The following is an 11885-nucleotide window of genomic DNA, read 5'->3' as shown; positions in this document are numbered from 1 at the left end:
AGGGGGTTGATAATGGCATATAGAGCCTTTCACCTTTAGGTTGAAATCCGGCCAGGTCAGCAGTGAGCAAATGCCATTACTGTCTGAGGGCTGTTTGGCAATACACATACAGTAAATGAGTGATTTCAGTCCACATCCTATAAACAAGTATACGCTTTACAATACTATCTCTCTAGCTCCCTTTCAACTGGACAACAGAGAAATCAGGGACTGAATGGAGATGAACCCTCCCCAAGCTTGGAAGGAGTCATTTCAGGACAGGGGAGAAGCACATGGGCAGGATGGTGGTAAAGACACTTGAACGCTGTACTTTCCCCAAAAGTATTCAGTATCCCATGCTGTCAGCCTCAGGACCTTTCACCACCAAGGAGGGTATGACTGCACTGCCATTGGAAATGCAATAGCAGTTTATGTAGGCATACTTGAACAAGCAAAAAGACACAGCAGCACAGATCCCTGTGTGGGCTAGGAATTTGAGAACTTACTAAGGGTTATACAGCCTGCCCGGAAGCCCACACTGACATGTCTTCACTGCTATTGGAACTCATCCTAGCTAGATTAAAGCTAGCGCAGGTTGCCAACATGTGCTGCAATCACACCTACAACTTTTGTATTTTGCATTTGCTCAAGAAACTCCCTGAAAAAGCACAAGAACAAATCCGCACAGACACACCCCTAGAACCCCGACCTGGGGTATTCTATCTGCTACCCAAGATCCATAAACCTGGAAATCCTGGACGTCCCATCATCTCAGGCTTTGGCACCCTGACAGCAGGATTGTCTGGCTATGTAGACTCCCTCCTCAGGCCCTACGTTACCAGCACTCCCAGCTATCTTCGAGATACCACTGACTTCCTGAGGAAACTACAATCCATTGGTGATCTTCCTAAAAACACCATCCTAGCCACTATGGATGTAGAAGCCTCTACACCAACATTCCACACAGAGATGGACTACAAGCCATCAGGAACAGTATCCCCGATAATGTCATGGCAAACCTGGTGGCTGAACTTTGTGACTTTGTCCTCACCCATAACTATTTCACATTTGGGGACAATGTATACCTTCAAATCAGCGGCACTGCGATGGGTACCTGCATGGCCCCACAGTATGCCAACATTTTTATGGCTGACTTAGAACAACGCTTCCTCAGCTCTCATCTCCTAATGCCCCCACTCTAGTTGTGCTACATTGATGACATCTTCATCATCTGGACCCATGGAAAAGAAGCCCTTGAGGAATTCCACCATGATTTCAACAATTTCAATCCCGCCATCAACCTCAGCCTGGACCAGTCCACACAAGAGATCTACTTCCTGGACACTACGGTGCTAATACGCGATGGTCACATAAACACCACCCTATATCGGAAACCTACTGACCTCTATTCCTACCTACATGCCTCTAGCTTTCATCCAGATCATACCACACGATCCATTGTCTACAGCCAAGCTCTACGATATAACCGCATTTGCTCCAACCCCTCAGACAGAGACAAACACCTACAAGATCTCTATCATGCATTCTTACAACTACAATACCCACCTGCTGAAGTGAAGAAACAGATTGACAGAGCCAGAAGAGTACCCAGAAGTCACCTACTACAGGACAGGCCCAACAAACAAAATAACAGAACGCCATTAGCCATCACCTTCAGTCCCCAACTAAACCTCTCCAACGCATCATCGAGGATCTACAACCTATCCTGAAGAACGACCCATCACTCTCACAGATCTTGGGAGACAGGCCAGTCCTTGCTTACAGACAGCCCCCCAGTCTGAAGCAAATACTCACCAGCAACCACACACCACTCAGCAGAACCACTAACCCAGGGACCTATCCTTGCAACAAAGCCCGTTGCCAACTCTGTCCACATATCTATTCAGGGGACACCATCATAGGGCTTAATCACATCAGCCACACTATCAGAGGCTCGTTCACCTGCGCATCTACCAATGTGATCTATGCCATCATGCGCCAGCAATGCCCCTCTGCCATGTACATTGGTCAAACTGGACAGTCTCTACGTAAAAGAATAAATCGACACAAATCAGATGTCAAGAATTATAACATTCAAAAACCAGTCGGAGAACACTTCAATCTCTCTGGTCACTCGATTACAGACCTGAGGGTGGCTATCCTTCAACAAAAAAACTTCAAAAACAGACTCCAACGAGAGACTGCTGAATTGGAATTAATTTGCAAACTGAATACAATTAATTTAGGCTTGAATAGAGACTGGGAATGGATGAGTCATTACACAAAGTAAAACTATTTCCCCATGTTATTTCTCCCCCCACCCCCCACCCCCCACTGTTCCTCAGATGTTCTTGTTAACTGCTAGAAATAGCCTACCTTGCTTGTCACCATGAAAGGTTTCCTCCTTCCCCCCCCCCCGCTGCTGGTGATGGCTCATCTTAAGTGATCACTCTCCTTACAGTGTGTATGATAAAACCCATTGTTTCATGTTCTCTGTGTGTGCATATAAATCTCCCCACTGTATTTTCCACCAAATGCATCCGATGAAGTGAGCTGTAGCTCACGAAAGCTTATGCTCAAATAAATTTGTTAGTCTCTAAGGTGTCACAAGTACTCCTTTTCTTTTTACACCTACAACTGCCGTACAGATGTACCTTACATTCTCTAGAAAAATGAAAACAGCTGTTCAGTTGATTTGCTGGGTATGTCTGCAACAGAAAAGGGGGATATCAATGGTGCTTTTATTTTTGCAAACCCAAGGCAGTGCAGATCTGAATCCAATTTTATCTGATCTCCCAGATTTGAAGGATTAATTGTTCTGGATTTCCCTGTTTCCAGTATAGAGCAAAGATTAGAAAAGCCAGGGAAGGGTTTTTCTAATATGAAAATGAAGTGCTGGAAGCAGTCATGCAAATCTCATAATATAAATTGTAGCCAAGCATATTATTATAGCACGATTACAAAAAACAAACAAATATTCCACCTCAAACCATAACAAAAACAACATTAATTCTGAAGTCAGGTTATTTCATTTGGAGGTTTGCGCTAATGCATGAAACAGTTAATTGCTCTGTCTAATGATAATCACATCAAGGCTCTTTTATTTTTCATCACCCATAAACATTGTAACAATGGGCACAAGATCCTTCCAGACCTCAGCCACACTTCACACCCAGTGACATCTTATAGCACATTTCAAAAATTCATACAGTACCTACAACAAGAGGGGAAATTAACCAGTGACACGTCTTTGGTTTATGAGTCACAGTGGTTCTTCCGATCATATGGGAAATGCGAAACAAAGGTGGAATTGCTCATATCTGACAAAAGCAATGGTTAATATTCATAACCATCTGGGCAAAATACACGCTATCTGATTGCTTTGCAGGAAATAAACTCCACACTCAAATCTTTTGATCTGCATTTGGAGTATTTTTTCTCTCCTTCCCCAGAAATGTTATGATGCTCGCTAACAGAAACAAAGCCCCCAAGCTCATCTCCATATGTGAGAATAAATGTTTAGATCATCTACTGGCTCCTTTTCCTCTAGCTGAGGCTGGGTGCCTCCCCCACAGCCCACTGCTGGTTTTGATTGTGTTTACAGGCAGTAGCGCTATGTCACTCAATGGCTACTATATAGTTTAAGGCCACCATAGAGATGCAAGATGAAAAGTCCTTCCTCTACTGGGTTTATAAATATTATTACTGGCTAATTTCAGAGTGCCCTTCATCCAAGGATCTCAAAGTGCTTTGCAAACAAGACTAAATTAAGTCTTACAACTCCCTCCACCGCTATCAAGAGAGAGAGAGATTTTTATTCCCATTTCACAGATTGGAAAGCTGAGGCACAGAGGTCCTGCCAATGGTAAGTAAGGAAGATAAGTGTGAGTAAGGGTTGCAGAACTGGGCCTCACAGGTCCTGAAACCCACTCCTGCACTTTAACCTGACCACCCTCCCATCCACCATTGATTAGCCCTCTGTCTGGATTTACTTCCCACAAAGTAGTACTTGCCTTCTTGAGATGAGTTACCACCCATCTCATTATTGCCATGAGCAGGGTGAAGGACTGAGACCATTAAAAAGAGAGTATAACACAATGGGGGGAAACCATTCTGGTTCACAGATAGTGTTGCACCTTGGTTATTGGGAGCCTTGAATAAATACACTAATTTGCAGTATTTAGGGAAAGAAGTTGCAGGTTCACCAAGTACAAGCAGTAGAGCTGGATGTCACCATCAAACGGACTAAACTCTTGCAAATAGTCCTTTCCCACCCACTTGCAATGGATCTCATGTGAAACCTGGGATAGATTCTTCAAGGAGAAGGCTCTATTTTTTAAACATGATAAGTGCAAAATGATACAACTATTCCTGTCTTCTGACATAGAAATTAAGATGACCAAGAAACTGAAAATGACATATTTGTACTAAAACTACTTAGGGACTTTGTGTATCAATCTCAAGTCATCTCCTGGACATACAATGGTCAAGGTAATAACCATAGCAGTTTTGCATTTGATAACTAGGTAATGTCACAGAAGTTCAACATCTTACTTCCAGACCATCTTTCAGCAATCACCCACCTCAGTTTGCCCTATCCATTAATTACAATGCATGATGGAACATCACATCACTGGAAAATAATAAGTAATTCATTTAGAAAATAAAATGCACATTCTCTCTGTTCCTCCATTTCTGCCAATCCCAATGTGTGTCTCCAGTAGGTGGGGCACTGGACTGGAGCTCAAAAGCGCTAGGAACTATTCCCAGCTCTGCCATTGGCCTCCTGGATGACCTGTAGCAAGTCACATCACCTGTGTGCCTCAGTTTCTCCCTCCTTTGAAAAGTGCTTTGAGATCAATGGATGAAAAGCATCATGCGAGAACTAGGTATTATTTAGTATGCTTTCCCAGCTCTTGCCATCCTCACCAAGGGTTAAAGTGCTCAGCCCTGGCTCCGCTTCATATGGAACATTTAAAACAACCAAGGTGTCAGCATGTTTCTCTATCTGTTGATAATCACTTCATCTCCCAGTAGATCAGGCGGTAGGAAATGAAACAGCCCCTACAGCAGCAGTATATATATAATGATGATGGAGGCCACATGAAATTGGCTGTGAGGTGTCTGTGAATTTTAATAACTCCTGGTCCTTCACCCTTTCATTCCGCAATGGCTATTTCTTTTTCTAGATCTTATTTTTTGGGGCCATATTGGCAGATCATTGTCAAGTGCATCTTGGTGGAGGATGGTTTTGCAGCTAAGCCAGTTTAGTTGGTTAACAATAGCTGTCAAATCTAATGTACTAGAGGGATTAGGCTATAGTTTCGAGAACAGTAAAATACTTATGTCTCCAGCCTCCTCTGCTAGGCAAGATCAAAGAGACGTGGGGATTTCTTGGTAGGGGCAGGGAGAGGTCTTCAGTGAGGACTGGGATAGTGAAGTAGCAAACTGCATAATTCTCTCTTCCTGCTGAGTTTTTTGTGCCGTTTTTTTTCTTGCTCAAAAATCTCCTTTGCACATTCTTAACACGATGTATCTTTCCTCGGTGAACATAGCTGCTGCATTATCCCCCTCATAAATATCAGATCAGAAATGAAAGGCTCAAGATGTCTTGCAGAAGCTGCAGCACATTGCAGGGGCAAAATCTAGGCTGACCCTTTCCTGCTGGAAGGCAGATAAAACAGATCAACAAATCAGTGAAAAACTTAAGCTGCTATAATAATTCTAGGAGCTGTGGAAGGAGTTCCCTTTAACTTGATGTCATGTGTGTGTATTTCTGAGCCAGAGGGTCCAAACTTTCATATGTGACTCAATTCTCTCCTTTCGTTTTGTTTTTTAATAACCTGACCAATGTTGGGACACAAAGGTGGAGGGTGTGGTGAAAAATTCTGTAGGGAGTAGATCTGGTACATATCTCCAGGGACTGAGGAGCGTCAAGTATGACGCATTGCCTAAGTAGCATTCAGTGGGACCAATCATGTGTCCTTGAAGTCACACCTGTCAGGTCACCTAGTTTAAAGGGCCGAGTTTACCTGCAGCCCACAGAAATCCAATATACACTGACATTTTTCTTGTCATTTTTGTAATAAATAAGAAGCTTTGGCAATTTCTGTAGCACTTTTCTATTTATCAATATGCTTCCTGGCCCTTAGTTAATGGAGCCTCACAACATCCTGCAAGGTAGAACTCCTGGTTTCTATCCCTGCCTTTGAAACTCACTTGCTCTATAATACGGGGCAAGTCACATGGACCAAAATTCTCAAAAGCAGACAGTGCTTTGGGGCATTGTGGCAGGGCAGGGGTATAACCCCTTGAATGCCCTGCCAAAATGCTGGCTAAGTCCTGCTTTCTGGGTAGGGAAGCCAGGTGCAGGGCCCCAAGCAGCCAGCAGAGAGCCCAGCTGCAGGCCCTAACAAGGGCCGGCTCACAGCCATGGCTTGAGCTAAGTCGTGGCAGCTGGGCTGAGGAAGGGAAAGGCTATAAAAGCCCTGGAGAAAGCTCAGTCAGGAGGCTAGCTTAGGAGGGGATAGGAGGCTTACAGCTCTGTCTCCTCACCAAAGGCAAGGAGCTTCACGGGCCAGGAGACCCTCGGAAGGGTCTGAATGGGGATAGCTGTTGGGGGAATAAAAGGGACTATACGGTTGCACTGTAAATAAAGACACAAGGGTGAAGCACCAAAGAAGGTGTTGGGACTCTTTATTTGGCCACCCGGCACAGGCATGAGGAGGTGGAAGCCTGTGTGGACCTTGTGACAGGCATCCATTCCGAGACACCTTGGAGTCTAACTTGGGCACTCAGAAATGGAGATACCCCAGATCAGTAGACATTTGCGAAACTTTGGGGTTTAGCATATCTATGCCTCAGTTTGCCCAGCTGCAAAACAGGTATAATAATGTCTATCTCACAAGGGTGTGGTGAGGTTTAATTAGTATTTTTAATATGCTTTGACATCTTCAGACATAGGTGCTGCATACATGCAAAGTGTTATTAATGTGTGATCTGCCCTGAGCTCAGAGAGCTATATAAACCATCTGAGAGATATGAAAATAGTGTCCACACGAAGGCATATTCTTTGAAGGGATAAACACAACCAAGATGAGGACAGGACTGGAATCACAGCTTTTGACAGGCATATTGAATTCCTTGGTATAACAGCACATCGGGGTGGGACCTTCACATTACTGGGTAAGGAGCCACAAGAAGTGGGCCTTATTATGCAAACATTTCCACCTTAGTTGCACAGTTAGTGCAGTGTAATTAGAGCTTTCTTATGTGTTGACAATTGTTCCAAATTCATCAACATCCTGGATCATCCTCCAAAGGTTAGAAGACTATTGATTTGAGATCTATTTTCTGAAAGATGGATGCCTCCAGCCCAGGCAAAGGCTACAGAGAGTAAGCAAGATGCACCTTTGACATGCCCTACGAAAATCAACTTTGCAACAAACAAGCTGTCCTCCAACAAAGTATCATTCTACGCTTGTATTTGTTATAACCACGTTATTATGCCAGTCTTCAAACAGCAACATCCTGAATCTGGCTTTGGGGTGTATCCGTGAGGAGGGACCTGAAAGAACACTGATCTGTAGGAGGAGTAGTGCCACGTATGAAGCCACGTTTAGTAGTGTTTCAGCTGTCGTTCTCTGACCTTTCAATCTGACTCTTTTCCTCTGCCTCCTTCCACTCCTCTTGGTCCTGTTCTGTCCTTCCCCTCTCTTTGAGGCTGTCTCTAGTTCCCTGCTGCTGACCCCCCTTCCCTTGACATCAGGACATCCACAGGGACACTGTGGGACTGTACCCGACACTTGTGCCTGCCACTTTTCCCTATTGCTGTCCCTGCGTCTCCTGAAGCCTGGGACACCATCCTTGGCACATTCCTATGCAGTTAGCATTGTATGCTACTGTGCATGCCATAGTGTTGTGTCTAATGGTAGCTGAATAGCACAAAAGTAAATGTGATACAAATCTGTGAATCCTTTAGGGAACCCAGGGAGGGAATGTAGATTCCACTGGGGAATGCATCCCAAAAGTACAAGGGATGGCCATGGTGTATCAGGCAGATAGACTGCATGAGAGAGGATAAGGAAGAAGATAAGAAACTAGCAAGCTGCTGGAAGAGAAACATGTTTGTGAGTTTCCTTGAATGAAGAATCCAGTTTCGTTCTGTTGACTGCTCATTTACTTCAGTCAAAACATGAAGCAGGGTGAGATGCTCAGCTGATGCCAATAGTGCCTCTCCATTGGAGCCATGCCAGTTTACACCAGGTGGGGATGTAGCCCATAGTCTCCTCCCCCACACTTTGCTAGGTAGTGGCCCCATCCTGGTGCCCTGGTTTCCAGGAAGAGGATAACTTCTTCACAAAGATGCTACAGAAATGAGTAAATAGAATTGATTCAATTTCTACAAAAGCTGCCTTGGGAATCATTGGCATGGCTGATGATCAACTCCACAAGAACTCTGACCTATATTAAGTCTAATGCAGGAAGTAGAAATCTATAGTCCACAATGCTGGATTTGCTATTCATTCTTATTGACAACCCTGTCCTGGAGCAAACAAAGCTTTCATCCTACTTAGGGGTCTACTCAGGGGATAATGATGCAAAAGGTCCCATCTGTTTTACCCTATTATTCTTGCATGCACACTGCCCTCTTCCCGAAATCCTCATGGTTGAGGACCTGCTACATACACCATATATCACCTGTGTGGCAGAAAATTTACAATGTAAATTAACTCATCAGCCAGTTTGGTTTCCTGGACAAAGAGGTGTAAGACACATAGCAACATCCAGCTCAGACAAGCTCAGCACAGCTGCCACCATGTCAGCTAGGCAGAGGCTCACTTGTGGCTTGGCCATCTGGTAGAGTTGCTCTCAATAGTTTGTGAAGGTCCTGGTTCAAATCTCGGCCGCAGTAACATGTTGGATGGACACATGGTAAAGTGTGATCAGCAGATATAGGGCTGTTAATTGTCTATGTCTCTTCTAGTGCCTCACCCACTGGTGGCCAAAAAAACTGAATATCTATATATATGGTATGAGTAGCCAGGAGACTCTGCCTGTGGGTGGTGAGATGCCATGCTTCCTATTTAGCAATGAGAAGAGTACATATCTGTAACACCCATTGAGAGCTGTGATATTTCCTTTCCCCCCTGGTTTGGTCCTTCCCCATTACAAAAGCACTGAGTGGTTTTTCCTGTCCTGTTTCTCACTGAGCATAAGCCAACATGGCTTTATTTCCATACAGTCTCACCTTCTAGGATGTCTTCTACATAGCTCTGAGAATCAGGCTCATTAATAGGTTCATGTTCCCTGCACAGAGTAAACTCTGTGAATGGCTCCAGTTTTGAGGCAAGATTCTCCATCATCGCAGAGAGAAGCAAGTGAGCTAGTCACCATGCAAAATGGCTAAATTGGCATAACAAAAGGAGAAAATCAGGGCAAGTCCCTGAAGCATGGAAAGCTGATCTCCTGTACCACTGTATTATTTCCTCCCTCTCCTCCACTCCAACAGTGTGCTGTTCACTGATTATCCATTCAGCGGCTGCCCTCCAACCCAGAGCTGGCTACATTTCAATGGCGTATATATGATATACAGCTGGAGAAGTGCCATGGGAAATGTAGGGATAGAAAGTGCTCTATAAATGTAGGATGTATTATTAATTAATTATTTGTTATTTCTACCATCACCTCTATACATCTGAAAGCCAAGGGTAGAAGAGAGTACATAGCAAGACAAAGGAATAAGTGCCTTTGGTGATTGTGATGGTTAGCAAGAAAGATGGATGCAAACCCACATCCTGGATCTGAAACTCCCCCCCCCCATACTTTGAAGTTTAGAGCTGAGGCCCATCTCAAGTTAAAGGTTAACCAATAGCATCAGCAATGGAGGGGGAATTAAATGAATACAAGCTTCAGATTGCACTCCATGGCCCTCATGAATGTCTCTTTTGATATGGGAACTGCATCTGTGCATACACCCAATCAGCCCCAGTGTGGATGGGTTTTTTTGGCATCTCCGAACCACAACAGCAGAAGGGAGAGGAAAGAAAAGAAAACCACCAGCGAGGGAGAATCCAGATTTATTTCTGCACCACTACCACTATGTACCAGTGGTTCGTGCTCATTCAAATTTCGTAGGAGGCTGTGTGTATTCTGGTTGAAGACAGCATCTGGTCAATGTGTATGTTGGCGGTGCGGGAGAGCTGGCAATCACCCAACAGATCCAGAGAAGTAAGCAGTTATGCAGCAAATGACCTTTCCAGGAACAGCTCAGAAGGAAGTTAACTATTCAGCTATTGAATTTTTTATGCCCCATGCCAGAGTCTTCATAGGGCAAAATTATTACAAAGAAACCCAACAACAGCACTTGATGCAAAGCTCAAGGATGCCTCTGGCTCTCTCCCTCAATGCCCCTCCTTCCCTGTCCCAGCCTTGCAATCTCTGAAGTAGCCCCACTAGGCCACAAGATGCCTGCACATGGGGCTACTGTTTCTGGGATGACACAAGCCTCACAAGAGTACAAGTCAATATTTAAAGATAAATTAAAGGCTGTTTGCCGAAAGCTACTGTTCGCACAGTTCTCCCCTCCATGCAAACAGCTCATTCAGACAAACTAATTACAGCCATATTAGCTTTTTTATCACTCAGATGTGGTACTTAAAAATGCAGACAAACCTAACTTAAAGCATGTCATAAATCCACCCAGACATAGAGTCAAGGCTGTGAAAAAATGGCTTTGCTGATGCATGAAATATCAACTGTAAATGAGCTAGTGTAGCTGATGTTAGTGTCAGCTTTTATGTGGACGAGGACATGGAGGAAAGCCAATAATACACACCTCACTGTGAGCTAGGTGGGAGCTTTGATGTCTTTTGGAAGAAGAACCGGGATTTAATTTAAAGTCTGCTAGGCAGTTTTTGTGAAGAAGCAATTACACAAACCTCAGTAATTCATGGCAATGCAGATATTTATTTCCATTCTTGTTGTTCTGGGTGGAAAGGAAGAGTTGTTTGTTTTTCTTACAATCCTATGATTTAAAAAAAATAATATTTTTTTGCAAATGGCTCTGAAATCTTGCATCTTGGCAGGGGGTTAGACTAGAGGACCCTTGCGGTCCATTCTAACCCTATGGTTCAATAATATTGCTTTAAAAAATAGAACTGCAGTTGCACCAGCTCAAGCTGTGAACTCATCCAGACTCAAACTCATACTCACACAGGGCGTCTTGTGGTCCATACAGAAACTGCTCTGCTAGGTGAGCAAGAAGGAACCCTCTCTCTGGCTGAGCAGATAGTAGCCATGCAGTGCTGGCAGTTGCTCTTGGTACAATGTCATTTTACATGTGATCAAAGTTTATTGACATTGGTGAATAACTATAAACAGGAACAAATCCTTATTCAATGAACAGTTGTGAGTTAAGTTATAGTTATACTAAGGAATTCAATATATCAGTGATAAACTGTGATTCCAGTATTGAGACACATATTGCAGATGCAAACATTCCTGCACTCAAGAATGTTCAAAATGCAAAGCAGGATCAGTATCTATATTTTGCAAATGACCCTTTATCTTTATAATCAACCAAAAACCCATCATCTGAACAGCCCACTAGAGCTGGGATTAAAATGAGAAAGTCCTGGACCCTGATTCTGTGTGCTGCCCACACTTAACTTGATATACAAATGCTAAAGAGAGTTTTCCTTATAGCAGAAATTATGTCCTGCAATAATAAAGTGTCATATTTCTCCAGGGGAAAGACGATGCCACAACTCAAAAGAGCTTGTGTCTGGCCTTGTTAGTATAGATCAGAATTCTGTTTTCACCAATTGAGGTGCAATAATTGTAGGAATCCAGACCCTGGAAGTACTGTCACTTTCAAATCATTGATAAAAAATAATCTGATTTAA

This window comes from Dermochelys coriacea, chromosome 7, assembly GCF_009764565.3.
Source record: "Dermochelys coriacea isolate rDerCor1 chromosome 7, rDerCor1.pri.v4, whole genome shotgun sequence".
NCBI lineage: Eukaryota > Metazoa > Chordata > Testudines > Dermochelyidae > Dermochelys > Dermochelys coriacea.
The sequence above is the reverse complement of the archived record's forward strand: the minus strand, read 5'-3'. Positions refer to the sequence as shown.